At 47.7% G+C, this 26,389-nt stretch overlaps 1 protein-coding gene across 2 annotated transcripts in view; it reads left to right on the top strand.

Moving 5' to 3' along the window:
* Window positions 1–26,389, top strand: part of NEDD4L (NEDD4 like E3 ubiquitin protein ligase) — a 329,515-nt gene that overhangs the window by 28,360 nt on the left and 274,766 nt on the right. The window lies entirely within an intron of this gene.

The raw sequence follows: 26,389 nt of genomic DNA, 5'->3' as shown, positions 1-26,389 counted from the left end.
GTTTCCTTGGGATCTTTTGTGTGAAACACAGGTTCTTGGGGGTGCCTGGGTGGCTCAGTCTGTGAAGTGTCTGCCTTTGGCTCAGGTCATGATCCCGAGGGTCCTGGGATGGAGCCCCGCGTTGGGCTCCCTGCTCACTGGGGAGCCTGCTTCTCCCTCTGCCCCTCCCCTCCTCATTCTTTCTCTCTCTCTCATAAATAAATAAGTAAATAGAGTCTTAAAAAATCCCACTGGTTGTCAACTGGGAATGTTCTGGTTGTCCTACCTGGTGGGGGGAAGGGGCCGCTGGCATCTAGTGGGCAGAGGCCGGGGTTGTGGCAGGATGTTTTCTGCTCTACACAGCAGCCCCCGCAGTGAGGACTTAACATGGACTGAAGTGTTAGCAGTGCTGAGATTGAGAAACTTTTTTTTTCTTTTGGTGTAAAGAGTAACTAAACCAAGAGATGGATTTAAGAGTTGGGTGGCACCATTAGAGATGGTATTGTAATCAGGTTCTACCTGTTGTCCACAGAATACAGATTTCTGCTCCAGAAAGTTCCTCATTTAAAATCTGATTTCCCAAAGCTGGTTAAAAGGTCAGTTATCTCAAACTTTGAGTGAATTTGCCTGGAAAAGTAATGTGTTCTGTGGCCTTTAAGTTTCCTTTAATTTGAAACTGTTATAAGCAGAGAAGAGTGTTTTGGGGTTGCACTAATCCGCATCAGACCGAACAGGGTCATGCAGGCGGGCAGGGAAGTGATGAAGGTGGTGAAGGAAGACGGGGTGGGGGCGTCTTCGTACTTAGTTAGGGGCTTGAGAAGGTGGTGGGGCTGTTCCTCACGAAGTCCAGTTTGACTCCACAGTGTCTCTTGATAAAGATGCATTTCTAGAATTGCTCTGGCTTCTTAGCTGTATTCTCCTAGCTTTCCAGGAAAACAAAATGTAAAATAAAAAAGAGGGGTTAAAAAAGTGTGGGAGAGGGGCTCCTGGGTGTCTCAGTGGTTAAAGCGTCTGCCTTCAGCTCAGGTCATGATCTCAGGGTTCTGGGATCGAGCCCCATGTCGGGCTCTCTGCTCGACAGGGAGCCTGCTCCCCCCCACCCCCGCCTGCCTCTGCCTACTTGTGATCTCTGTCTGTAAAATAAATAAATAAAATCTTAAAAAAAAAATAAAGTGTGGGAGAGATGTTTTCTTGAGGCGGTCAGGTGGGAGAGGAGGCTTGCTCTGGCCCCAAGAAGAGCAGGAAGCTGAGGGTGAACAAGCAAGATGGGGTCCAACGATGTTCCTTCTTGCTCAGTTTCCTGGCCAGAGATGATGTGGCAGGAGCAGAAAGCTGGCCGGATTGGATTGGGTCAACCCTGGCTTTGTCTCTGGATGGGTCAGTTAATTTCACCAGTAAACATCCACTTTGAGGAAAAAGAACACTGTGGCTGTTGCAAGATGAAACGAGCTTCTAATGTGCAAGTTGGCCAAGTGCGTCCAGCAGTCCCCAGTGCTAGAAGGCGCCGGTGTCTGGTGGAGGAAGCCGCTGGGGCTGTGTGTGACCCGGGCACGAACACTCCTGTACCTACCTGTCAGGCGTGTATGAGGTGTGCCCGGGTCACTGCAGACCAGTGATAGCCTCCTGGGTGTGTCGCAGGGAGTGCTCGTGAACTTAACTCCTTGCGAGTCTTGACTCAGCTCCGGAGTTTAATTACTTTTTACTTTCAATTTTTAAAGATTTTATTTGAGGGGCACCTGGGTGGCTCAGTGGGTTAAAGCCTCTGCCTCCAGCTCAGGTCACGATCCCAGGGTCCTGGGATCGAGCCCCGCATCGGGCTCTCTGCTCAGCAGGGAGCCTGCTTCCTCCTCTCTGCCTGCCTCTCTGCCTATTGGTGATCTCTGTCAAATAAATAAATAAATAAATAAAATCTTAAAAAAAAAAAGATTTTATTTGAGAGAAAGAGAGAGAGAGAGAGCAGAGGGAGAGGGCTTGATCCTTGACTTGAGCCACCCAGGGGCCCCTCTGGGGTTTAATTAGAGGGGGTCCTTGGGCAGGTAAATCTCTCTCTCTCTCTCTCTTTTTTTTTTTAATAAGATTTTTGGTTCTTGCAGTGTTGGGTTTAGCTGAAGCTTGTGGTTTTTGACCTGGAGAGTAAAGGTAGCATTCTTTCTGTGAGATGATATCCCAGTTCTGCTAGAGACCTTTCTGGTCTAGAAAGGTGTGAGAAGCTATATATATTCATTAGCTTGAGCCGCCTCATGGAGAGTTTGTGGAAGAGAAACCGTTGTGGGGAAGGCTTGTGTCACTCCAGCGAGCGGAGCCAGATGAAGGGAGGTGGCGGCTTGGCCTTCATTCCTGTACCTGTTGCTCCTTTGGAAAGCGAACCCACATGTTGATAGGAGGGGCCATGTTTGGCTGATCTAAATAGAGAGGATTTTTTGATTTTGTTTTTAGCCATCAAGTATAAGCAAGCAAGCAAGAAGAAAACAGCCCTTTAGTATCTGTTTGAGTGAGTATCAGAGCTTGGGGGCGGCCCCCGGCCAGCCACCTTGTGTGAGGTAAGACAGTAAGTTCTGGTAAGTTCTGGTGGCTGGCCACCATCTTCCAGGAGGAGAGAGTAGTCTCTGCTCTCTCAGCAGAGAGCGAGCAGGCAGGCGGTCAAGCTTTTAAGAGGAAAAAAACCAAACAAACCCCCAAACCAGAAGACTCTGCTGTAGGGGGGAGGGGAGGGGGTTAGGGTGGGTGAGTGGGGCAAACCCTGTCGGAGGTCAGGGGCATGTGAGCACCAGACGCCTAGGCATCCTAACTCCAGGAATAACAGTGTCTGGGCTTGTACAGCTGCTGTACGTTCCTATTACCATGACGTTGTTTTTCGCTGCTTTCAGACAATAAAAGCGGGTGGTGGTTTCAGTCATGTGGGGAGTTAAAAAGACAGTTGGGGACCAGCTTGGAAACTCATTTGTGTTCGGGGAATGGATTCCGAGTTTCAGATAACTGAAAGCTCACAAACGAAATTTTGGAACGCGGTGAGTGTTCTTAAGCAGGGGATTTATTATTATTTGTATTAAAGGACTTTCGAACACATGTGGAAGGTCTGAAGGCTGGAATGAACCGTCGCAGCAAAATAAAATCCAGAAATAAGCCATCCCGTCTTCCCCTGGCCTGATGTGGACTTCAAGCTTTTGTTTATCTTCATTTTCCCTCTTCCTCCTTCTGAACTGTGTGGTACAGGTTTAACCCTTGTACCTGCCTCAGAGTATTTACCTCAGTTATTCGAGGAACAATTAAGAGTTGGCTGAGTCTGCTTTACTTACTGCTTTTTCCAGGCCATTCTCCCTAACAAATGTGCTTCGCATAGAATTCAGTTTGCCTGTTTCCCCAGTGACACCTCCCTTAGAGTTGGCGGCAACTGTCTAATCTAATAATCTCCTTGTGCTTGACAGGCCGTTTATATTTTAAGAGTGAAGTAATGCATGTCTTTCATGTTAGAAAGAAATGGCCCAGAAAATGATTGAGACCCAGGACTAAAAAATGCAGCTTGAAATCTCAGCTGTTTGTTTACCTGGACTTTGAAAAATGGTTTTAGCTTTTGTATGGGGAAATGGACTGTGTCCATAATTCGTTGGTTTCCTTCCTTATCTTGGTATTGTACACTCCATTGTTTCCTCTTGCTCCTGTACGTTCTGCTTTTCTTACATTTTGTCTTATTTGCTGTGTTACTCGGTGACCTGTCATTCGGGAGACATACTTTTCCAGGAGTTGGTGGTGCTGATTGATCTTTGAAGAGACAAGAGACTCGAGACACCATATAAAACCTGTAGTGGTGGTTTTGTGGAGGGGCCCTCTTTGTGACCCGGAAGAGCTTTTACCCTCTGCAGAGACAATAAATTATGTGTCCCAGGGTGGTAAGTGGGCTAGTTGTTCAAGTTTTAGAATTGGTCAGGGAATTCATGCACATACTAAACACACACTGTCTGTTTGGCGTATGTAAGTAGTAGTAGCGTGTGCAAAAGATGTGGAAAATACAGTGACTTAAGTTGTGACAATTTCTGCCTTTAAGGAGCGTACCTTAAGTGTCTTTGGACCTTTTTACTGTGATTATTATAATAGACGGAGAAGTGTATAAAACAAGAATTCCCAGCTCGTATGCACCACAGTGACCCCATGTGTCCGCAGCCGCACCTTCAGAAGGCGCAGTAGCATCTCTTTGATCCCTTGACCCCTGCGTGCCCAGATTGAGATAGAAACTCCAGTTCTAAGCAGTCTGATGTTTTTAAGGGGTATGCTCTAGCTGGAAAAATGTGAGAGGAGAAAAAAAAAAACCACCCCAGAGTCCATGGATGTTACAATTTTTCAGTGCTTCTAGTAGTTTACAGATTGAAATACCTCTGTTGATGCATTTTTTTTTAACATTACCTTTTTATCAAATCAGCGTTTCCTTGAAAACTTCAGTAAACATTATTGTTAGTGATCGTTGCATCATATGGATATTCTCTTACTTGTCTGTTACAGATTCTTGGACTTGGGTGGTTTCTGGTATTTCCTATGTCACCAAACAGGCTGTGGGAAGCATTTTTATTCATCGTGCTCTTTCTTTTCAGATGTCCATGACCCGTTTCTCTTAGTGAGCCAAAGGGCATATTCATTTTTAGGAGGAACTTAAATTTTGAAGCGTGGCCCTTTAACAACAATCTGGGGGTTATGGGCACTTGATGGCTGTTTTGGAATATAGGTGAGGTTGGGCGGGTAGATTCCTGAGCCATTGGACCAAGAAAGAATTCTTAACCTGTCTTTGGTGCAGAATGGTTGCTTTATTAAAGCATAGGGACAGGCCCCTTGGGCAGAAGGAGCTGCTGCCCCGGGGTGGGGGGGCGGCGGTGTGTGTGTGGGGGGGGTGTGGGGGGTGGGTTTGGGGATGGTGGCGATTGCATACCATGGGGTTGCGGGAGGTAAGGAAGGGAGGTTTCAAAAGAACTTTCATATTTAGCTAAAGAAGACCTACAAACTCGAGGCCTTGCCATTGTCAAGTTAAGGTCCTTTTTTTTGCTCTAGCAAGGCATTAACTTGAAGATAGTTGGGAGATTCTTGGAAGACTGTCACACTTGTCCCAGGGTGGGGGGGGTGTGGGATGTCAGCTTCTGCTTTGTCCTCAGCTTGGCTTCTGTTCCTTCATCATCCTGACCCTCCCTCCTCCCTAGTTGAAAAGCTACATAGAACTTTTGACTGCCCCAAAACTTAACTGCTGATCGTCCACATTTGACCAGAAGCCTTCCTTATAACATAGGTGTAATACGTTTCTTATACGTTACATGTATTCAATACCGTATTGGTAAAATGAAGCTAGGGAAAAAAGAAAATAAATATATAGCACTGTATTGAAAAAAAATCCCCGTATAAGTGGATGCATGTAGTTCAAACCAGTGTCCAGTGGTTGAGTGTAGAGTGTAGGTAGCACATGGGGCAGGCACCTGGGTGGCGCAGTTGGGTAAGCGTCTGACTCTTGGTTTCAGCTCAGGTGGTGATCTAATGGGTTGTGAGTTCACGCCCAGCCTTGGGCTCTGCGCTCAACATGAGTCCGCTTGAGTTTCTCTCTCTCTCTCTGCTCCTCCCCACCACGTGCTCATTCTCTTTTTCTCAAATAAATCTTAAAAAAAACCCACACACACAGTCAATGAAGATTTATAAGGGTCGCTAAGGCATCTGTTTTATTAACTGAATATGTAGTTCTGGCATGGTGCCTTAATGTAGTAGATGCTCAGCGAATGTTTATTGATGGAGTGAACTTGAGACAGTGATCATAAAGAAGGCGATTGAATGGTTGTCTATACAGGAAGTGCTGCTGGTGATAGTAGGGTACTGGCTAATGCTTCTTATGTAACAGTTGGACACTGGATATTGGGTAAGTAATTTATATGTTGTTTTCTGGGGTCGGGGAGTTAAGGGAGTCTATTTCTAATGTTCACATTCTGGGGCGGAAGCAAGACTTAAAAAAATTAGGTGGGCTTAAATAATGGAAACAACCCAAATGTCCATCAGCTGTTGACTTAGATGAACAAAACATGGTATATCCATTCAATAAAATATTATTTAGCAACAAAAAGGAATGAAGTTCCGACAGTTGTTACAGCATGGATAGACCTTGAAGAAACCCAGTCACGAAAGGCCACATGTTGTATGATTTTATTCTATGCAGTATCTGGAATAGGTGAATCCATAGAGACAGAACAGAGATTAGTGGTTGTTTAGGGGTAGGGGAAGAAGAAAATGGGTGCAGTTTTTATTTCAGAGGAGGAAATGGTCTAAAATTAGTTATCGTGGTTAGGTCACTCCAAATACACTGAAAACCTTTGTAAAACATTGTAAAACTTTAAGTGGGTGAATTGTATGGTATGTGTGATATGTTTAAATTATGGCATATTTTTAAATTAAAAAAAAAATCAGGTGAGCTTTAGCATTATAGAAGAATGGTGGGGGTGGAGTGCCTGGCTGGGATGGCTCAGTTGGTTAAGCAACTGCCTTCAGCTCTGGCGGCCTGCATCGGCCTCTTTGCTTGAAGGGGAACCTGCTTTTCTTTCTGCCCGCTGCTCCCCCTGCTTGTGTGTGTGCTCACTCTCTCTCTTCTGACAAATAAAATCTTAAAGAAAAACAAAACAAGGGAAGGTGAGGGTGGTTTCTAGTTTGCTAGAGCTCCCGTAACAAAATATCGGGGACTGGTTGGCTTCAACCACAGAAATTATTGTCTCACATCTCCATACGCTAGAAGTCCAAGGTCAAGGGGCTGGCAGGTTTGTTTTCTGTTTGGCTTGCAAAAGGTCTCACCTGGCCTTTGTTTTGTGTGTGTGCATCCCTGGTGTCTCATTGTGTGGCCGAATTTCCTTTTTACCGAAGAATAAGAATGCCTTTGGGGCCACCCCATGGCCCCATTTTCATTTAATCACCTTTTAAAAAAAATTCTTATTTATTTATTTGACCGACAGAGATCACAGGTAGGCAAAGAGGCAGGCAGAAAGAGAGGAAGGGAAGCAGGCTCCCTGCTGAGCAGAGAGCCTGATGTGGGCCTTGATCCCAGGACCCCGGGATCATGACCTAAGCCTAAGCCGAAGGCAGAGGCTTTAACCCACTGAGCCACCCAGGCACTCCTCATTCAATCACCTTTTAAAAGGCTCTCTCTCCAAATACAGTTACATTCTGAGGTACTGGGTGTCAGAATTCCAGCATATGTACTCTGGGGGGACACGGTTCAGCCCATTACAGTGGTTACCAGGTTGAGATGAGGAACCTGTGTGAGTGTAGATGCAGGGAAAAGGGGTATGGGCCAGTGACCTGGCAGATCTTCCTAGGGCCAAAGGATTGACAGCAGTGGCAGGGACGCATAGGCCTGTGGAGTTGGGCCAGTTTGGGAGGCTGGGCGCTACAGTGAGCAGTGTGGGCTTGGGTCTTAAGGCAGTGGGGGGCCAGCAGGGGGCCAGCAGTGGGCGGATAAACTGAGAATGACATAGTAAAAACATATTAGAGAAAAATCAGTGTTGCTCTGCTGCAGAGAGAAGAGGCTGGAAGGAGGGAGATATGTAGCACAAGACCACGAGGCAAACATAGGAAAGGTACAAGAATTGAAGCCCTTGTAAAAAGGCAAGATTCAGAACCGAGAAGTCTGAGTTGACTTCAGGGTTTTGAAACTGGACATTTACAGAGTAACGTGAATTAGGGAGATGTGGGCAAATGAAAATATAGGTCCCGCTGCTGGTAAGTAAGTAAAGTGTTATTTACTCATACAGTATACGTAGCTTTCTTCCAAGCTAAACCTTTGCAATAAGTTATTTCCTTTTTCTGTTGAAACAAGTCTTATTTTACACCAACCTCAGGTTCTCCTAAGAATTTTCCAGAAGCCTAACCCTAGGAGTGGGATGGAGTCCAGTGTATTGTTGAATCACTTGTATTGGTTAATGTGGTTCAGTTTAGCCTATTTTACAAGCTGATTAACAAGGGATGGTTAGGATTCGCACTGTTTTTTATCTTACCTTGTTTATAACCATCAGAGCATGGGGGTTATACTCCTGGGTTTGGGTAAATTTTGCTTATAGGTAATTGTGGAGTTCCAGCTGTTGAATTTCATACATATTTCATTTTGACTTTTAATCCTTTAAAACCCTTAAAGTGCATCGAGCACTGTAGAACATTTATCTTCCAGATGCTTGTCAGAGTACAGAGCCTTGCTCTCCAACTCAGTTCCCTGAGCTGTAGAACAGTGTGTAATAGATCTGCTTGTTTTGTCAGAAGGGAGAATATGAGATAAGATTTTCATATTTCAATCTGCAGAAAGACTTTGGAAGCATCCCCAAGAAACCTGGCAATAGTGGTTTCCTGTGGTGTTTTGTGTGTGGGTGGGATGGGTGGGGGCTGATGGGGTGGAGGCCGGGTAAGAGGGATTTTTTTTTCCTAAAGATTTTATTTATTTATTTGAGAGAGAGAGAGAATGAGAAAGAGAGAGCATGAGAGGAGAGAGGTCAGCGGGAGAAGCAGACTCCCTGCCGAGCAGGGAGCCCGATGCGGGACTCAGTCCTGGGACTCCAGGATCATGACCTGAGCCAAAGGCAGTTGCTTAACCAACTGAGCCACCCAGGCACCCCGAGAGGGATGTTTTTACAGTGTATCATCTAATATATATTTTGTGAACTATATGAATAATTTAAGAAAACAATTTCATTACCTAGAAATGTTATGGAAAAACTCGAGTCCTTGGTTTTTAGTTTTCAGAGTATTGTTTGTTTTGGACATATAAAGGACAAGGTCACCTACCTGATATTTTAAGTATAAGCAGACTATCTACAAATTTAGCTTATTGAGTTTACTCATCTCTCTCTCTCTCTCTCTCTCTCTTTTTTAAGATTTTGCTTAATTTGACAGACCAAGATAGCACAAGCAGAGGGAGCAGGAGAGGGAGAGGGAGAGGGAGAAGCGGGCTCCCCACTGAGCTGGAAGCCAGATGTAGGGCTTGATCCAGGACCTTGGGATCAAGATGTGAGCTGAAGGCAGTTGTTTAACCATCTGAGCTACCCATGTGCCCTGAGTTTATTCACGTCTAATCAAAAAGTCACTTTTGAGTCCAAGGGAATTAGAGGAATAACCTTCATTCTGTGTTTTTAGGGAAAAAGTATATTAATACATAATATTAAGAATTTAAAAATTTAACATCAGGAACCCATTATGTCCTATAACATTCTTCCTTTTCTAGAAAAGCCTTTGTTCATAGCTGAGTAGATTTCTAAGCTTCTTGCCAATGGAATTTTATTCTGTGCCATCTCTGTGCCTTTCAGTTCAAGCAGATGTTTCTGCAAGTATAATTCCTTTAAAAATGTTGTGGATGCCCTATGAATGTTACTGGAGTTCACTTTATTAGACCAAAGCCACACCTACAGGTCTGCTGGAGAGAGAACCTGTCATCTACATTAGGTTACTGTTGAGTGTTTTTTGTTTTGTTTTTGAGTACTTAAAAAGACTATCTATGCACATTCAACACTGCATGGATACCTCCTGTTTCATTAGATACATTTTTGACTTTTTGCATGACCATAGGCTACAGTGTTGCTAAATTTTCTGTCACTTAGTAACCAGGATTCCTTTTATCAGCTTCTGACCTTTGCTTCTCTGGACACCATCCCTCACAGGCTCCTGAAAAACCCTGAGGGCTGCGCTTCCGGCTTTTGCAACACAGTTGTTGTTCTTCCAGCCTCCTGCCACTGCCATGGCCATGTTCCAAAGCTACAGCACTATTTATTGTTGCAGGATGAGTTAGTCCGAAACTCAGTGGCTTTCTACCATGGACATCATCCGTTCATAGGCGGTGTAGCTCCAGGGACACGAGAGCGCTCAGGTCGGGGGCATGCCGGCTCGGCTCAGGGTCTCTCTGGGGGCTGTGGCTCAGAGGTGACCACAGCTGGAGTCATCTGGAGGCTTGAGTGGGGCTGGTGTTCCTGCTTCCACCCCTGCCTGGCAAGTTAGCGCTCGGGTTCTTGCCACGTGGACCCCTCTCTGTACTGCTTGAATGCCTCCTTGGTATGGCAGCCAGCTTTCCTCAGAAGGCGAGACCCGGAGAGGTGACAGGTGTTTGTATTTGATGGGCTAATCCAGAAGTCACAGTTCGTCTTCCCACGATGTCCTTCCTGTTTGTTACGGACCAGCAGTACTTACTGTGGAAGGTGACCACACGCGGGTGTGAGTTCACGTCCCGCTCAGGGAGGCCTCGAGATGATGATGTTAGCCTGGAGACTGACACCATTTCTGTGAAATCCAGTAATTTATGTCAACTGATTGTGAGAATGTCTGTGCTGTTATGTACAAGCCCGCAGCTTTTGTGAACGGTTGCCTGTGAGACTCCTGTGAGCTTCTGCATTGCATTTTTAACAGGTGCAGGGGGGCATCTTGCTGATTACATAACTTGGTGTGCGATGCAGGCTTTCTTAGAGCAGTGGTCCTCCAGAAATTGGTGTAATCAAAAGCTTGGTTTCTGTTGTTGTCTGGCTGTGAGGACATTAGAAGTGGTATTTGTTCAGACATGGCAATGATCTTGATCCTCCTGACTTGCATATTTCTATTATTACTTGTTTGTGGGGATAAAAAGCTTGATGTTTCGTTTGTGGGGATAAAAACCAGATTTGCTTAAATGCAGTGCATATTTCTTGAACTCCACACACTTGCTGGACCGTGTTCCTAGGGCTTGTGGATACACGCTGTGCAAGCAGATGAGGCCCCACTGTCGTCTGGCTCACGGGCCAGTAGGAGGGAATATAGCCTCCTTTGCTCTAGGAGGATTTGGCCTCAGAGGAAGCCCAGCTCATACCGTGCTTTCTTACCCATTCAGGTTTTATAGCCCAATTCTCTAGTTTGGGCCCAGAAAACAAATGATGGGAGAAAATGTAACTAATAGGAGTGGGTAATTTTGGAGAAGGCTTTGGGAAGTCGCCGATTGGGTGGTGGGTGAGATGGTGTCATGTTTATGTGACATTTGTCGTATGACGTCATGACAGTGACACTGGATCTTTGCAGGTCCCAAATTTGAATGGTTTGAAGTGTGTTTCAGGCAGGTAATGGGAGACTCTCCATTGAGAATAAGAGCTCCCACCGAGAGTTACTAGCCTTTGAAGAAGACTGGAAGACCTGTGGGGTTTGTGCTTTCTTCCTGGTCAGTGACTCCGTTCTTGCCTTTGGGACCACCTGCTGTTCCTCTTTGTCCTCCATGACCCTGTTATCCTTGGTGGTCATCTGCCACGGCTCTGAAGGCAGCTTGGTTGGAGCTATGTGACTGACTAGTTGAGGGGCCCAGCAGAAGTACCGCTTTAAGTATACATGACAGTGGGCGTGGGGGGCCCAGAAGTCTTGGTCACTGGGTCATGAAGGCTGTTGAGTACAGCTGGTGCCACCTCTTCCTTTTCTTTGTCACACGAACGCCTGTGAACTTCGGTTGGTTCCTTCCATTTTCATGGGGGAACAAACCTTTCCCATTATGGTGATATTATCCAGATAGCACCCATCACTCACTGCGTTCAAGATTTCCAACTTTGTTTTTTATTGTTTCTGCAGAATCTTTTCTGTAGAGGTATGTTGCTTTAAAAACAAACAAAACCCAACCACCTAAAGGGCACTGATCCTAGACTCTCACAGCTCAGATGAAAGCCTAAAGATCTTGCTGCCCCAGATCTGGGCAGGTGGCCTCAACCACAAGTGATTATCTTGGTGAAGAGGCTGACCCTTGCTTTTCCCTGCTGACTGGGAACTTATTGCCTCTCAGAGCGCCTCATTTTGTCCTTGGAGGGCAGCAGGAGACTTTCAGAGCTGAATGAGTCCTCTCCCCCCATTGAAACCCTATTCTTAGTTCCTCTGAATGCAACTATATTTGGAGATAGGGGTGATTAAGTTAAAAGGAGGCCATTAGGGTGGGTCCTAATCCAATCGTACTGGTATCCTTAAAGGAAGAGACAGTAAGAAGATTCACAGAGGAATGGTCCCTAAGAGGATACCTCAAGAAGGTGACTTTGAGCAGGCCCAAGAGAACTGTCTCAGAAGAAATCACATCTGCACCTCTTGGATTTCTAGCCTCTAGAAAAATGAGAAATAAGTTCCTGTGGTTTGGGTCACCCAGTCTGTGGTGTTTTGTTATGGTAGCCCTAGGAGATTGATATTGGGACAGACTGATTGGTTCTCTGAAACTTTATACATTAACCTTTAATCATCGTATGAGCCAAAAGAGACCCAGGTTGAGCCTTTTCAGGGCTTCCTGCTCCCCATTCAGTTCTCCCTGCTGGAACCCGGGCCCTTTGCCATCCTCACTGCTCTCCACCGACGGGCTACCAGTTTGTGTGGATCTTCAAGTGTGGTGGCCAGTACTTGGCACAGCAAGGGAAGGTTCTAGAGCCTCTCAGTGCAGCAGGCTAGTGGGAAGGTTCTAGAGCCTCTCTGTGCAGCAGGGTCGATGGAGCTTAGGCCTTGGAGTTTTTCAGATTTTGCAACTCATTTACCCTTCTTTGCTCTCCATTTGCTCATTCATAAGTTAAAGATGAAGTGAAATGAGAGAGAGAGAGAGAGACTGAGACGGTGTGTGTGTATGTCCCTGTCTGTCCATCCTGATGGGGACCTGGTGTGCGGTCAGTGCCCAGTAGAGATGGACAGACAGCGAGCAGCTGTTCTGCTCATTGGCTCACTCTGTACCAGGTCCTGTTGCTCAGGGCTTGACAGGGATTTACTCTTTAGTGACGGGAGTTACCACTGGTGGACTAGCCCCATCTTATAAATGAGGCATCCGAGTCTCAGATTATGTCGCTTGCCCACGGTTGCACAGCTAATAGAAGGAGGAGCTGGGTTTCCGTCTGACTGGAGGCCCCCAGGATCTGCTTTCCTAACAGCCATGCTGTGTTCTGTGAACAGACGGTGGCATGAGACTTTGTCTTCATGTAAATAAGCACAGATATCGTCACATGTGTTGCTGAAGACCACAGAAACGCCTTTGGCAACCACGTAGGACTGTGGACTTACTGCACTCTGGGGAGACTCAGGTCCCCATGTGTCCCAGGACCTGCATTGCTCCTCCACTGCCCCCCCACCCCTGTCTTGTACCCCTGTGTGTTGGCTCCCAAGTACGGGTTGTTGCATTTGTCAGTTAAGTGTCCTTCCTGGAACTTGATTGTGTCCTTCTGTGTGTTAGGTGTTCTCTAGTTCCAAGTTGGAGATGTGGGTAAAGGCGAGTGATGGCATGGGACAGGGGTCCGGGCAGGCTCTGTGACTTGCCACCAGCATCCTCTTTCTAGGTGAGATCTTGATCTGGAGATTAGCTGGAGGGTGTTGGCAACATAGGAGAGCAAAATGTGGGTGCACCAAGGGGAGGTTTTGCAGTCTGCCGGACGACAGGACTGCCTCTCCCAGATGGGTCACCTCTCTGTTAGAGAGTTGGCCAGCTTGGGGTTGGCGGTAGGGAGGAGATCATGTGTAGAGCACAGCAAAAGACTGTCGAGCATCTCCTGTTCGGGGTTGGGAGGCAGAGCTGGGTCTCATCGGCCCCCATAAGCCTAGGCCCCAAAGGCAAAACAGTGCTGGACTGTCAGATCAAGACTGAAGCAGATGCCACGCTGAACACAGAGCGTGATGCAGGACAGATTCACGACCCTGAGATCATGACCTGAGCCAAAACCGACTGAGCCCTCCAGGCACCTCTAAAAGCAATAGCCCTTTAGATACGTGCCGTACAGTTTGCCACAATTTCCATTTATGTGGAATTTAAGAGTTCAGATTAAAAAAGCCCAAAAAACCAGATCTGTTTCCTCTTTTGAATGGTGTTTCAGGAACATGTTCAGTTTTTTGGGGCGGGGGTTTAAAGATTTATTTCAGAGAGAGAGAGAGCGAGAATCCAAGCAGGAGGGACAGAGGGGGAGGGGGAGAATCTCCAGGAGATTCTGCACCGAGTGTGGAGCCCTATGTGGGGCTCAATCCCAGGACACTGAGGTGACCTGAGCTGAGATCAGAAGTCTGATGCTTAACTGACCGAGCCACCCAGGGTCCCCCATTCAGACTTAGTTTTAAGGTACAAGGTGCGTGTGGGGTAGACATACTCCCAATGTCACTTAGGCAAAGAGTTTCTGTGCAGTGGAGATGGGATTAATTTCCTTTATAAGTTGTAAGCTTTTGGGAACATGGGTTTTGCTGAATATAGTGATTTAATTTTTTGATAGTGTCTAGCATGGTGTTTTCATGTAGGAGTTTCTCAACAAGTATTTATTCCATGAAGGTCTTGAGAAATAGCAAGATGTTTGGGGACAAAAGTCTAAGATGTTGAACACTTATTCTTCCTCTGCTTTCTCATCTGTTACTGGAATTGGTTAGTGAGAATGTCCTAGCAAGTATTATAGCTTAGCCAGTTTTTCTTGAAGAGTACGAATACCAAGTAGTTACCCCCAGGCCAGGGTGGGGGGACCCCTACCACCCCACCCATAGAGAAGGTGGCCGGTGGTGCTCAAGCCACTGTGCTATGTGCTTACTCGTTTCTCAAGTCGGGTAGTTCACCTGAAATGTTGTCCCATGAAGTGGTGGCCCTACCCTCCTTGGGACTGTGCCTTCATGTTGTCCCATGACGCAGAGGTCAAGCCTGTGTACCTCACGCTGGAGGGGAATTCTGTCTGCTCTCACAACATCGTAAACATTTTAACACTTTGGAAATTAAGTCTTGTAGAGGGGTGTATAAGATACATAACCTAAACTAGGTTATAATCAGAGAAATCCAGTGGTAATAATACATTGTTCTAAATGAGAGCCATTCTTTCAAAGCTGCTGCATGCCCCCCGCCTCATGATTGAGGAGGACCCACAGCCCCAACCCAGGGGGCTTCTAGAGCTGTCGAGGAGGGATCAGGGCCCGGTTTCCTGAAGCCTGAATCCCTCCTCTCATCCTTCCCCGCACACAGCCGCACGCGGGGCCGTCTCTGGCACACCCGGAGCCGGAGCCTCCTGTCTGTGCTTCCTGTAAAGTGAGGGCCTCCTTCCCTGGTCCAGCTTCCAAGGTCCCCCTCCCGGCACGCCCCCCTCGGAGTCCTGCCCTCTTACCTCCGGCTGCCCTGGCCTCACTGAACAACTCCCATGTGACCTGGGGGTCCTGTGCCCCCCTGCCAGCCCTGCCCTCTGCCTGGGACGCCCTCGCTCCGCCCTCGCTGGCCTGAGGGGCTTATGCTCATCCTTCCTCCCCCTTCAGGGTCCATCTTCGCTCTCCCCTTCTCCGTGGACTCCGCCTCTGCAGAGTGGACTTTCCGCGTGGTGCACGGTGTGCCCACGGCAGGGGTCATGTGGCGGAAGGCCAGACTGGACGGAGTGGGATCTTGGGGGCCCCAGAAATGAGGTGCAGCTTTGCAGACGCCCTTCTTCACCTTTGAAGATAGCGGCGCCTGTGGGAGAAGCGTGTGGGCCCGTCCAGCCTTCCTGCTTCTCCCTCCGGGGACCAGCTAGAAGGAGCGCCTCCAGGAGGAACACGGACACGGCTTTCCTTGCTCCTGACCCCAAAACAAGGGCTTGGTGCTGCCTTTTTCTCCGCGTGTTTTTGGCCTTCCAGCTGAGAAGGGGCTATGTGCATCGTTAGGATTTCAGGTTCCCATATTTTTCTAGATGTTCTACGAGTTGGGGGGGGTGTTATGAGGTGATCATGACTCCTCCTCTTCCTTATTCCCAGTGCGGTGCTGCCGATCTCCATTCTCTGCCCCCGACAGGCTGGTTGTCCACAGGGATCGGTGGAGCCACAAGCCGTGCTGCTCCCCCAGGGCCGTGGAGCGGGGCTCGAGGCCCACTGCACTCAGCTGGGTCTGACTTAGCAGCCCGGCTTCCGAGGGCCTGCTTGGGGGGGGGGGGTCTACAGGCCGTGGGTGGTGGGAAGGCCTGCCCCCTCCCATCCTGCTCATTCTCCGTCTCACACATGGCTTCGCTCCCCGTCTTGCACACCCGTGTTCTCACAGAGGCTGCGGCAGGCTGGGGCCCTGCTGCCTGGGAGGGACGATCTGCCCCTTAAGAGACCGGGCTGTGCTGTGGGCCAGTGAGGTCTCAGTGGACGTTGTGGGTTGGGATCGACTTGGAAAAGTGGAAGGATGGACCATCCTTTGGGCTCCTTGGCCTTTGTGAGCAGCTAAGCACAGGCCCGGCTCTGAAGGCCGGGGAGTGACAGCGTTTCTGCAGGGAACCCGTGACAGGGCAGTTGGCTGGGCCTGGCTGGCGGAGGCCCCGCAGGGCTCACTCTGGCCTGAATGTGGATGGGACAGGCCTAGGGACAGGCCCAGAATCACCCGGAGTCCTTACCTGCCTGGGCTTTGAGACCGCAGGGCTTGTCATCCTCAGGGTGTGACCTCTCTGCACGTTCCCTGTGATTGTGTCCACAGTTTGTTCTGTTTCTTATGAGCATTTGTTCACATTGAAGCTAAAACAAGGTGTGCCTTGTACTTTTAAAAAAAATTTATTTTAATTTTTTATTAACATATAATGCCTTGTTCTTTAAATTCTGCCAGCAAGGGGTGCCTGGATGGCCCAGTCTGTTAAGCATCTGAGTCTTGATTTTGGCTGAGGTCATGACCTCAGGGTCCTGGGATTGAGCCCCTCGCCAGACTCCACACTTAAACAGCGTGGAGCCTGCTTAAGATTCTCTCTTCTCCCTTTGCAGCTTCCCCTCCCCACCCCAACACCACGTGCATACTCTCCCTCTCTCAAAAAGAAAAATTCTGCCAGAAAGCTTTGACTTACAAGATCTAGAGTTTCAGGCTTTAGGTTTTGGGAATTAACATTTTTGGTGTTTGGATTTTGGAGCGGCGTTGATTGGGATGAGCTTGCTTCTTCCCGGTGGGGGCTTCTTGGTAGACTCTAACGTTGGTCCTTGTGTTCATCTGCAAGGGTACTTTCGAGCCAACAGCTGTGTAGGGAGAATGATTTGTGAATCCTGCACTGGGAATGGTTGATCTGTCATTCATTCCCTCGTGATGCTGAACCAGCCAGATGGAGCCCTGCCTCCGGTGAATCTAGATTGCACGTTGTGGTTTTTGTTTAAAACCAGGAGCGCCCGCAGATTCAGAAACCAGGTCCATGCTCCCAGTTGCTCTAATGGGTTTTTTCCTTTACAGTGGAAAAATACAGTTGATCGGTCCCGAAGGCCTGTACATCATGGAGTGCGATGTGTTGGGATGCACATTCTTCTTAGCCTTGCCAAGTCATTATCAGTGTTGTATAGTGACATGTGGAGGCAAAGCAGGTGGCAGAAGTTGGAGATTTTTCTCTGCTATAGGGTTATAATAGCCAGTTAAGGTTCTAATCTGCAGACCATTCAGGTCAGTGCTTCATAAAATTTTAAATCAAGCATGGCATCTCTAGAGGTAAACCATTTAGAATTCTTCCTTAAGATACTAAAGGGAAAAAAAAAGGCGAATGCATGAGGACTGTTCTGTTTCCAAGACTTATGACAGGCTCTGTGGCTTTCATTCTAATAGGAAAGAAACACGGCCATTGTAAGTCGCTGTCAGGAGGATATTTTAGTGCCAGCTCCGCTTTAAGTGCTATTTAGAACTTGGAGAAGCTGCCGGATCCTCTCCCGGCCAGTTTGCGGTTGGCAGGCAGGTGGTTTACGCAGGGACCATTCCAAGTGGGAGAAGCCTTCCAGTCCCGTGATGGGTGAACAGCGAACTCAGAGCAGGCCGGGGTGTAAGTGGAGTTAATACTGTACCAGACCAGGGGCTCCACTTTTAATGGGTGAAGGTCATCAAGAAGCGAAAGGTCAGAGGCTCACGCTTTATCTGGCCCTGTTTGCAGCCCCAGGGCAGGAATTCTCCAATCTTTATCTTTATCTGGACTCTGACGCGTTATCTAAAGTCTTAGGTGACATAGAGGACCTTAGCTTCCATAAGGAGAGGCAGAACGCTGAAGAGAGATGTGCACCTGGTGAGAGCAAGAGATGGGAGCTCTCACCAGGTGGGGGAGGTAGCTGCTAGCTGGAGGGGTTTATAGGGAGCATTTAGAAGCAGGAAACAACAGCTGTCCTGGTGAGTGGCTTCCTGCATCCATTCCCCCCATGCCTTAGTTTTACCCAGAAGTGGTCCTAGAATCGTGGGGAGGTGCTTGGCAGAGGTGGGGTGCAGGGCCGTGAGAAGGGGGGAGCAGTGGGTTGCAGTCCAGGGGAGGAGGGCTGGGTGTGGAGTGAAGAGGGGCGGGCTCGGGCCCCGTGCTTTGTGGGGAGCGCCGAGTGCCGGTGGGGAGCACCGGCAGCCAGGGACAGGAGTCAGGGTTAGACAGTGTGGCTGCCTCCTGCAGGTGTGGGAAGGGCAGACACAGTGGCCATACTCATGTTGCCTCCAGGATGCCAGATGTCACTCTGGGGGCTCCCTTCAGACCTCTGTTGGCTGATGTGGCACAGACTTCTGGGCCTGTAAGAGCTGGAGTTGCTTCTGGAGCCATGCCCCCACCTCTGATTCCCGCTTCATGTTGTTTTTCCTTCATTTCCCAAATCTGCGCCGTCTCTGGCCCTTTCATCATGGGGTATGTGGAATATAGGCACAGGAGCCCTGAGCAGCTAGGAGCAGGGTTCCCCGACTGTCCTGTCTCTGTCCCTTCCTGGCTGTGTGTCTTTCGGGGAGCGAGGGCTGTTCAGATGTTGGCTGTTGCTGTATTCATCTCCTGTCTTTTCACACAAACCCACACCCTTTCCTGAATCATTTCTGGAGCCCCACCAAAGGTAACGAATGCCCTTTATTCTAGATTCCTTCTCCAATCCATTCAGGCTGCTGTACCAGAAATACCACAGACGGGGGTGCTTGTAAACAACAGAAGTTTATTTCTCACAGTTGGAGCTAGGAACCCAAGATCAAGGCAGATTCGGTATCTGGTGAGGACTTGCATTGTGGCCCAGAGGCCACTGCCTTCTCACTGGGTCCTCACCTGGGACAGGCAGGCTCTCTGGGATCACTTCTGTAAAGGCATAATCCCATTCATGACGGCTCCACGCTCATGGTCTCATGGCTTCCTAGAGGCACTGGGAATGAGAAATGCACGTGAATGTCGGGGAGGAGCAGATGTTGGGTGTGTGGCATTCCCTGTGGGGGCACGAGGGTCTTCGGGTCAGGAGATGGGGTTCACAGCCACCATGCTGTACCTACTAGACTCAAAAACATGTCAGCTTCCTCTCATTCCTGAGCCTCTCTGTCCCCACACGTGGAAGAGAGCGGGGGATACCCTGCCTGCCTGTGTCTGTCAGGTGTTCTCAGGAAGGACCCGGTCTCTCTCATTAGACGAGTTGTCCTGATGACTTGGCTTTCCAGCTTGAATTATAGTTGTGTAAGAGGTGATGCTCCGCTTCTCTTGCTTGATATTCTGCCTGCCATAGAAAATAATCCGAGATAGCTCACAATGAAGGTTTCGGCCCAATAAAATGAGAATGATTGATGGAATTAGGAGGGAAGGGATATAAAATAGAATTGAGGGGGCTAGGGGTCTTCTGGCATCTAGGACAGAGCAGCTGGCTGAGGTGACGCATTCTCAAGCTAGTGGGAGGAAGTGGGGGGAAGGGCCCCCCTCTTTCAGGCTGCTGAGGAATAGATGCCGGAGCCTTTCACCAGCCTGCACCTGGGGTTGGGGGTGGGGCACATTGTTGGGCCGGTGGCAGCGTCCCTAAGGCCTCTTAGCATCCTGGTTGATTCTGAAAGTCCTTTTGGAAAGCTGAGGATTCTTCTGTTGGACTGTAGCTTTCCAGAGCGCGTTCTGCTGCTGCAGGCTAGAGTGACAAGTTGAGTGTAAGGTCAGTTATCTGGCCCTTGCTTGCAAGAGATGGTTGGTCAAGAGACTGCCAAGGTGATTCTGTTGAACAGACTCCAAAGGAACTTTCCATGGCAGCCCATCCATGATCCTAAACTCAGGTTTTATGGGGAGACTAAAGCACACTTGGGAGCTCTTCCCACACTGAGAATGTTGCCTGGTCCTCCGGTCCTGACTAGTGCTCTGTCCAGCTTGGTGGAAATAATCCAGATCTCTCTTCTGGGGTTTGACTCTTAGAAATCAGAGTCTCCCTGATGGGGGGAAAAGGACAAGGCCTAGAACAGCACATTTTCTGGCTTGCTGTGGCACTCTGAAGGGGACTACTTTCCTACCTTGCTGATAGAGGGAAGTTGATAGAAGTGGATGTTGGAGGAGGAAGCTGTTACCAGGGTGCAAAAAAGAAACAGTTGACTTAAGATCTAGGAAGTTTATAGCTTCAAAGAATGCCAGCCACAATGCACACCTTAGTCTTTCAGCTGGAATTTCAGTTTTCAACAGGATAGAGCCAACGGAGAGGGCGACGTATATTAAGGAGCCTTGGACAAGTGCCGTCAAACGTCTTTGGTTGAGGAAGGAGCCTGGCTTCTGGGCATGTTCCCGGCGACCCAGCTGTGTTTCGCTCTCAGCGTTGTACTCCTCAGGGTCCGTGAATGGCTGAACTTAGAACAAGGCTTTCGCAATCTGTGCTTTGTGAATACGGTTTTTGTTCTGTTGGTTTAATTTGCATTTGGTGTCTGGAGTGCCTGGTCATGGAAAGAGCCAGTGCTTTGTTTTGGGTAATGAGGGCTGAGGTTTCAAATCAGTGTTTCTCGGTTTACCCAGTGTCAAGTGTTGTTTGAGTAACAAGCGACTGTGTTGCTCATCGCTCTGAGGTCCTGTGAGTTTCCATTTACAAATTAGATTTTCGCATACCCGCACATCGTAGATTGCTGAATGATATCATGGAAGAGGAAACTGTATTCACAAATGGAAATTCTCTCCCTATGTCATTCCAGGACAGATGTCTTTTTAAGCCCCTTCAGATGCTTGTTTCTCCCCTTGTCAATTACTTCATCTCAAGGGTCAGTGGTAAACCAAGAGAAAGGGAGGGTCAGAGTGGGAGACTTATTCTTTCTGTTGCATGGGATCATGTTGGGTACATCTTGGAAAGTCGGTGAATTATTCATGATGAAATGAATGAGGGTATTCTTTTAAATTGGTGTAGTCGCAAAGGGTTAACCCGTTTATGAAGCAGCTGGTGTTGATCAGGAGGTGTCAGAACATATGAGACATGGTCCTTGGTTGTTTTTTTTCTTTAATTTTTTTTTTTTTTAAATGTATCTACCTAACTACCTTAAAGTCTAATTTGATCCTTCTTTGCTTTTCTTTACCTAACCTTTTTTTCAGTTCTGGTAATTCGTTTTGAAATAAGGTCAGGCATATAGTTCCCTTTCTCCCCTTCCTTGCCTTTTCATCATGGCGGCCATCCTGATAGCATTCCTGTTGTGGGAGAGGCAGTCTTCCTACCAGGGGAGGGCTGAGCACTTGGAGAACTGTGGCCCATGATGGATTTACAGAGGGCTAGGTCCTAGGAAATCTGACTTAAAAGAAAATCCAACTAGTGTTAACAGCTCACCCACCTGAAACTAACTTTGTAACCCAATCAGAACCCGAAAGTGAACCGAATTGGCCTTTGAAAATAGGACAGAATTCTGTAGGGTAAACATCCTGCACTTCGTTTCACAGAAGTCTCTCTCTGCGCCCTCCCTTAGGACCAATTTTGACATCATTTTGTTCCTTCTTAGAATATGAAATGTAAAATAAAAAGTCAATGAAAAATACGGAAGGTTTGAGGCTATGGCACTTCCTGTCTCCAAGCTGCTCAGTCTGTTCCTGCGCACAGAGCTGGCTCCTGATTCGGTGTCTGAGAGCACAGTGAGTGAGAGAAGTTGAAGAGGCTGCTGCTTGAGGGGAGAACTGTCCTGACTTGTCACACAGTGGGTGCTCAGCGAGTTGGTACCCAGAACAAGCTGGATGGAATGGAGGGAGGCACCGTGTCCTGCATGTTAGTTTCTCCATGGAGCAATGGCGTCGCTGTTTGCTGTAATGCTACTTACCTTCAAGCTATGTACTGTAGGTAGTAATCTATGGGTTGTGCGTATGTATGTCTGTTACTCCGTGCCCACATCTGTAGGAGGTCCTCACCTGGCAAAGTTCTGATATGCATGAATTTCAGTGATCACCCTTTAAAAAATACCAGTCCCCCAACAACAGTTCACATGTCAGTTACCGCATTGTGTTGCCAATGTTAACTGCGGTCAGGGTGTCAGTCGGTGACTCACTGCATGTATCACTGATCCGTGATCGGGAACCAGTCACACCCTGTCTTCTTTCAAAGTCTGGTGGTGATTGGTTCCTGCACCTTTTCACTCTGTTCATGCGCAGGCAGCAAAGTGTGTGGCTGGGTTGCCTTGTTGTCTTTCAGGTATAAACCAATATGACATTTTACAAAAATAGCAAAAACTGTGGAGAAATTGGCCAGTAAAGGTGAAAGTGCATGAAGGAAGTTCAAAATGCTGGAAGTGTCTTTCACAACCTACGTGGAGTTGCAGAAGGAGTAGTTTGTATTTCTTGCCTGGGAATGTTGCTGTTCCCACTTCGAAGGGACTAGGAGTGCAGCCTGGGAGAAGGGAGGAGTGTGAGCTACCCATGGAAACGAGGAACATGGTTGTGAAGGAGAGAAGGATCCCCCAGAGAACGTGAAGCTGGCGAAACACCAAAACAAAACACTTCATGTTCAAGGAACTCTCAGATTATTTTCCAACATAGAAAGTGCAGAAGGTAAAATACATACGTGTTCCATTTTAGGAAGGACTGTGGCCTGTGGTGCAACAGTGTTCACATGATAGCAGAAAGGTGATGAGAACCCAGGCGTCCGTCTGAGAAGGTGGCGTAAACAAATCGTGGTACCTACCCACAGCGGGAGTATTACTTGGTCATGAAAAGGAATGAAGTGTTGGTACGTGGTACAGTGGTCATGAACCCTGGAAACATGATGCTAAGTTGAAGCCAGGTATGAGAGATTGTGTATTGTATGATTCCATTTATATGGCGTATCTAGAGAAGAAGAGGTAAATCCGTAGAGATAGAACGCTGATTCGTGGTTGTCCGGGCCTGGGGAAGGCAGACTAACTGCTTAATGGGTTCAGGGTTTCCTTTCAGGGCCTAAAAATACCTCAGCTAGACAGAGGTGGTGGTGACACAGCATGGTGAAGGTGCTAAATGCCTCTGAATCCTTCACTTTAAGTTTAAATTGTTCACTTGTACCTAAAACCATACAAATCCTAGAAGAGAGCACAGGTAGTAATTTCTGACATTGGCCATAGCCGCATTTTTCTAGTCTCCTGAGGCAAGGGAAGAACAAAAAATAAACCATTGGGACCATATCCGAATAAATGGCTTCTGCACAGCAAAGGAACTAATCAACAAAACTAAAAGGTAATCTGAATGGGAGAAGATCTTTGCAGAGGACATGTCTGATAAAGGATTAGTATCCAAAGTGTATAAAGAACTTCTACAACTCAACACCCAAAAGGCAAACAGTCCAGTGAAAAAATGGGCAGAAGGCAGGGACAGACATTTCTCCAGAGAAGACATACAGATGGCCAACAGCCACATGAAAAAGTGCTCAGTATCACAGAACTGCAAATCAGAACCACAGTGAGCGCCCCCCCCACACCTGTTAGAATGGCTCATATTAGAAACACAAGAAATAAGAGTGTTGGTGAGGATGTGGAGAAAAAGGAACCCTCTTGCACTGTTGGTGGGCGTGCAAATTGATGCAGTCATTGTGGACTGTGGAATTTCCTCAACTACATTATGGTCAGCAGTCGCACTACTGGGTATTTACTTCCAAAAGTGCAGAAACACTAATTCAAAGGGATACAGGCAACACTGTGTTCATAGCAGCACTGTTTATAATGACCAGATATACAGGCAGCCCAAGTGTTCATCAGTACATGAGGAAGAGTGGTGTATACTTACTGTGGAATATTATTCAGCCCTGAAAAAGAACGAAATCTTGCCCCTTGGGGCAACATGGATGGAGCTAGAGCATATAATGCTAAGCGAAGTAAGTCAGAGAAAGACAAATACCATGTGATTTTGACTCTGTGGAATTTAAGAAACAAAACCGAAAAGACAAACCAAGAAACAAAACTTAACAGTAGAGAACAAACTGATGGTCACCAGAGGAGAGGCAGGAGGGTGAGATGGGTGAAGGGCATGAAGGAATGTACTCGTGATGAGCAGCTCATACTACACTGTATGTTAACTACACTGGAATTAAAATAAAAAACATAAAAGTAAACATTTTCGGTTTTTTATTATCTGAATTTCACGGTCAGTTAAAAATAGTATTACAATTAGCCAGGGTAGATGTTTTCTTAGTGTTGTAAGTTACGCTTCAAGAAGAAGGCAAGCACTTTTAAAGTGTTGATAGGTTTTGTTACTTTATTTTATTGCGAGAGAGAGAGAGCGCGCGAGCCAGCGTGCGCACGCCTGAGTGGGGTGAGGGGCAGACGGAGAAACTGGCTCTCCATCGAGCAGGGAGCCCAATGTGGGGCTCGATCCCAGAACTCCGTGATCATAACCCGACCTGAAGGCAGACGCCCAATGGACTGAGCCTCCCAGGTGCCCCAGGTTTTGTTGTGGTTTTTTTTTTTTTTAACAAAGAAATCAAACACTTCAATTTCTGGAGTCCTAAATGGCATTGTACTTTAATATTAGCTTGACACGTTTTCTTCTCCCTATACATTTATAAGTGACAGTTTTCAATGTTTTGACAAACATTTAAGGGTCACGGTCATTTAAAGTTGCAGCTTTTCGTGTTGAACAGTTTCTGCTTCTGTGGGCATTTCTCTCGCCCCATGCTGCCCTGAAGACTGGGACTGCCTGTGCCTGTATTTTACCATGTACGTGGGTCCGTGTGATTCTTGTCCATTGTAACGTGTGGTTGCCGTACAAACCCTTCCCTCTGAGGGCAAGCGTCCTGGATGTGTCTCTTGTAGTCCGCCTATTCTGACGGGGTGCTCTGTGGAAGGAAAGAATAGGAAAACCAGCCCACAAGAAATCATCCGGGAGGGGTCCTAGGCGGGGCTTACAAAGCACACTCTGCCTTTTCCAGGGCCAGCCTTCCAGAAGGTTTAGATTTCAGGAACTGTCTTGGAAAAGGCAACTTGGGAACACCCAGTGAGTAGTGACTACAGCAGCTGGCCGTGGAGTGAAGTTTCCATTATGCCCTGTAGAAGGAAAAGTGCTCTAAGTTTGACTGTTTGATGTGTGTCCAGCAAAAAGGACAGGCTTGGCCTGACCCCAGTATCAGGTGGCCCTCAGGCACAGCTCCTGTGTGGGGCCGTTCTTACTGCAGAGATGGCCTGAGGCTCTTGGGACATCGTCCTGGTCAGCTTTCACGCTGGGATTTTGCGCCCAGAACAGCGGGGGGAATTTATTCTGGGGTCGTAGGCATTCCTTTGCGTACCCACGGCTCAGTCTTGCCTCTAACTCCACGTCAGGTTTTTAAAATCCTACTATAAGCCAATTTATCTGTAGGTATTTAAGACAGTTTTGCATCTATCACTGTGTGGAAAGATTAAAAACAAAAAACCCCTAAAGACTGCTGTTCTTAGGGGAGGTCACAGCCCCCCACTGTTTTTAGTCTCTTGACTGCCAGGCACTTGTGTGTTGATGGAAGCGCAAGATGCAGACCCTGCACTGTGGTGGGGCAGAGTCCGGCACACGCACCCCCGGGGCTGGGCTGTGCTGCACGCCTGGCTGTAGGGCCTGTTCTGCTTCTCAAATGAGCTGTGACTTGAGGCAAATCATCTGTAAAATGGGCGACCTAAGGACCCTCTTTACAGGGTTATGAGGATTAAATATTTTATATATGTAAAGTGCCGAGAGCAGTGCTGGCTTTTCTTTTTTTTTTTTTTTTTTTTTAAGGTTATTTATTTTTAGGGGAAGGCAGGGACTGACGGAGAGTCAGGGGAGGGTCAGAGGGAGAGGGAGGGAGGGAATCTCAAGCCAGACTCCCTGCTGAGCACAGAGCCGCACCCTGAGATCAAGACCTGATCCCAAACCAAGACCAAGCCCCCCAGATGCCCCAGGTGGTAAGTTTTTTGTTGTTGTTGTTGTTGTTGTTTTTAAACAAAATTATTGTCCTAAAACTAAAGGGCATGACAATTCCTGATCCCATTTATCCTCAAAAAACAGTCAAGGGGAGTGGATGACGTCCCAATTACTCTGTGTCGCAGAGGTTCCGTTGCTGGAAAGGGGCGGAGGTGGGGTCTGAGCTTGTCCCCAGACCCTTCACTCTTGACTTTTTAGACTGACGTGGCAGGAGAAGATTGGGAAATGGGTTAGTCCACTCTGGGGTGGGGGTGGGGGGCGTGGGAAAGGGTCCCAGCATGGGGGCTTAAACAAGTGACATTTACTTGTCACAGTTCTGAGGTTCAGAGTTGAAAATGAAGGTGTGAGCGGTTTGATTTCTTCTTGGGCCTGTTTCCTTGGCTTGTGGACGCTGTCTTTTCCCTGGGTGCTCATGTGATCTTCTTCCTGCATACCTGTGTCCAGATGTCCTCCTCTGC

Source organism: Mustela lutreola, chromosome 11, assembly GCF_030435805.1.
Source record: "Mustela lutreola isolate mMusLut2 chromosome 11, mMusLut2.pri, whole genome shotgun sequence".
NCBI lineage: Eukaryota > Metazoa > Chordata > Mammalia > Carnivora > Mustelidae > Mustela > Mustela lutreola.
The sequence above is the reverse complement of the archived record's forward strand: the minus strand, read 5'-3'. Positions and strand labels throughout refer to the sequence as shown.